This window comes from Rhinolophus ferrumequinum, chromosome 8, assembly GCF_004115265.2.
Source record: "Rhinolophus ferrumequinum isolate MPI-CBG mRhiFer1 chromosome 8, mRhiFer1_v1.p, whole genome shotgun sequence".
Taxonomy (NCBI): domain Eukaryota; kingdom Metazoa; phylum Chordata; class Mammalia; order Chiroptera; family Rhinolophidae; genus Rhinolophus; species Rhinolophus ferrumequinum.
Window position 1 is genome coordinate 51473855 of NC_046291.1, and position 3645 is coordinate 51477499.

Here is a 3645-nt window from a genome sequence, read left to right on the forward strand (position 1 = left end):
TGGGAATGACCCCTTCAAGATTCCCTATTCTCCTTCCCTGCTTCATTTTTCTCCATAGCATTTATCACTGTCTGACAAATTATATAGTTTGTCTACTTGCTTCTTATCAGTTTTCTACAATAGACTGTAAGTGTCATGGGTATCTGTTCATTCACTGTGACATCCCCTGTGCCCAGAACAGTGCCTGACATATAATAGGATATAAAGACTTCTGGAAACTCAATCTCAAACAAAGTCCTCCCTGATCATCCTCTCCTGTCCTTCCTGCACACCTCTTTGAGTCTGCCAATCCTTGACCCAACCACGTGTTCACTGTCCTCCACCTCCTCAAATCCTCACTGCTCTCACTACCCACCCTAGATTCCATGATCCATCTCATTTTGACTATTCTAAACTAAACTAAACTACCTTTAACTAAAACATTTTAAATTACCTTCATCTCCCTGCATTGTACTTCCCTGGTGAAACCTGAAGTCTTCTTAAACTCAACTAATAGCTTACTATATCCCTGTACCCACGCAACTGAAAGTTGCTGGAGAAAATCACACAACCATGATGTCAGAATCCATTTCAAATTTATGGCCAAAATTCTTCAGTGAGCACTCAACACTATCTGACAACTAAACTTCCCTAGTAAATTCATTAACCTACTCCCAAGATGACTATTATACATTTCCTCCTCACCCCTCAAATCTCCAAAATCTCCTCCCACCCAACTCTCAGCTAAAGACTTTGTCATTAATTTCATAGAGAAATATAGATGTAATCAGATGAAAACCATTTCAACTTCCCACAAGCTTATCTATATCTGTAGTCACATGCCCTGTAAACCTGTGCCTGGATCCCACCTTGCTCTCCTTCTCTTGGACTTAGTTCCTAAAAGAATTTCCTCTTTTCTGCTTCATCTATTCCTAAATAGATGTCTAAACTAAATCTCTAAACACTGATTGCTCTAGAAATTTTTTGTAAATCTCTTCTCTGGCTACACTTTCTCTCTTAACGACTTCATGATGCTCCCTGTCTTCAAATATCATCCATACGTTGTCTAAATTTATTTTTCCAGTCCAGACTTCTTCCTTGAGGGTTAGACTCATGTGTATATATACAACTATAGCTCTGTTTGGATATTTAATGTGCCTCCTAAATTAATAAAGCTAAAACCGAACTATTGATTTCCCCTATTAAAAAATGTCATTCCTAATAAATGTTTATATTCCACAGAAAGCACCACCATGCACCTAGTTGCTCAGGTCAAAACCCAAGGCGCATCTTGGATTTCTCCGTCTCTCAATCCTACATTCATCTCCACAGCAAGTCCTATAAGCATGACTCCCAAAATTTATCTCGAATATAGCCATTTCTCACCATCTCCATGGCTCCCACCATGGTCTAAGCCATCATCCACTATAGAGCAACAAACAAGAAAAATAAGTGAAATATATAGCATGCTTCATAATGACAAGAGACAAGGAGAAAAAATAAATCAAGGACATGGGATACAAAGTGTTGAATTGAGGGGGCTGAAATTCTAGGTAGGGTAACCATGGAAGGTCTCAGGCCTTGAAATAAGAGAGTGCCTGAGGCATTCAAGGAACAAGGAAATAAGTGCGGCCGGAACAGAGGTAAAGCGTGAGAGAGGGACAAGATAAAGTCAGAGTGGTTGAAGGGGTGTGGCCAGGGGGTGGCCCAGTGGCCGAATCATGCAGCTCCTTGTGGGGGATAGCGAGGGCTTTGGTTTTCACTTTGAATGAGATGGGGAGCCACTGAAGAGTTCTAAACAGAAGAGCGACAGGACCTAACTTAGATTTAACCGGATCATTCTGTTGTGGTGCTGAGACTAGATTTCAGATAGCAAGGATGCAAGCAGGAATACCAGTTGGAAGTAAGTAATCCAGTAATTACAGTATTATTGTAATCTATTTTACAGTAATCCAGGTGAAACACGATATGGCTTTGAGCAGGATTGGGTAGGGTGTAGTGAAACGTGGCTGAATTTCAAAATCTGTATATCCACATAGCTCCCAGCATCCGAGGAAAGCCTAAACATAGATGCCAGGCCGCCTTGGCTGCACTCAGGGCTCCCATTGCTAAGCGGGTGAAGATGTAATTTCACTGAGCCTCAGTTTTCTCTGCTGTAAAAATGGGGGGATGAATCCTTACTTTATAAGGTGTTGTAAAGATGAAATGCAATGGTTTACGTAAAGTGACTGCCACAAAATCTGCCAAATAGTAGTTAGTTTTTTTCCCTGTTCAGCTAACAGGTGGCAGAGCTAGAACCAAGGTGCTAAGACCCAGATCTGTGGCCTTTCCAGCACACACCCTCAAGTTACTTGTCATTTTCCCCAGAGAATTTTCCCCTTTCTTCTTTTCCCCAGAGAATTCCTTTATTGAAACTTTCAGTAAGTTTTACCATGAAATGTTACATACGTGATGGAACATGGAAGATATACCAATTACATGCCAGGAAAAAATATTTTAATTGTGTTGTTAGATAGTGTATTGGCTAATTCCAGGGGATCCTCATCTCTTACTGCTGATATTATCTCCCGAATTTGAATTATGCGGCAGGGTTCATTTCTGTCTTTCAAACAGTCCCCATTTTCCCACTTCTTTTGGATAAGAAATGAAGTTTTTATGAATTTTGAACCAGCATGTGTCCTTTTGACTCCACACCAAGATGCATCAGTCTCAATCATTAATTTTTTATGAGGTATTGATTTCAAAACTTCCAAATTAGCCTCAGTTTTCCATGAACAACCATTAAATCCTATATAAAGATCCAAGTCAATCAAAGCAGCTGCGGCCTCCTTGGTGCCATCAAATGAATGCACTACTCCACCTACACACTGATCTCTATTTCTTTTCATTATGTCTACAAATTCAGCATGTGAGTTTCAACAGCGAAGAAACATGGGTAATTTTGTTTGTTCCGACAGTTCAAACTGTTTTTCAAAATATTTGAGCTGAGTATCTCTGGGACAAAACTGTAGTCGGTCAAAATCGAGTCTACATTCCCCTATTGCTACAACTTTCCCCTTGTTGTTTTCAGCAAGATTTAGCAACGCCATTAAGTAAAGATCAGGATTATTCTTTTCAAATTCATCACATCTTGTAGGATGACATCCAACGGTACTGAAAAACATCATTTGTGCCAAATGTAGTGCATCTTTACTGTTTTGTATATTTCCTCCTGTAATCATAAACTTTTAACACCAATCTAGACATCCTGTAAATCATCTTGATGCTTTTGAACTCCCCTATAAATTCCTCTGAACATAGGATCTGTCAAGTTGATACCAATATTCATGAACTTTAAAGCGACTCATGACAATGGCCTCGGCTCCTCACCGGTGGAAGCCACTTGTCATTTTTCTTATTTGGATAGTTTGGGGGCAGACACTTTTCAATCAGACCTGTTGTTAAAGGACTGGCATTGTTCAGTTAGTAGATTTTCATTTCTTCACTTGCTCTTCATATGTTCTTTAAAGATGTAGCTGCCTGTGTCATTGATAAATAAGCAAATGTTCTTGCATATAATAGGAAGAGTGGAGGATGTTACCATATCAAGGAACTTGTATGTGGACCCATCAAACCACTAGCCAGAGTTAAAGAAGCAAGCAGACCCATTAGCAACAAGTCTTTGCT

General features: G+C 39.8%; 1 pseudogene; it reads right to left on the reverse strand.

Moving 5' to 3' along the window:
• Positions 1-2453: 2453 nt before the first annotated feature.
• Positions 2454-3300, reverse strand: LOC117026150 (putative deoxyribonuclease TATDN1; annotated as a pseudogene).
• Positions 3301-3645: the final 345 nt, after the last annotated feature.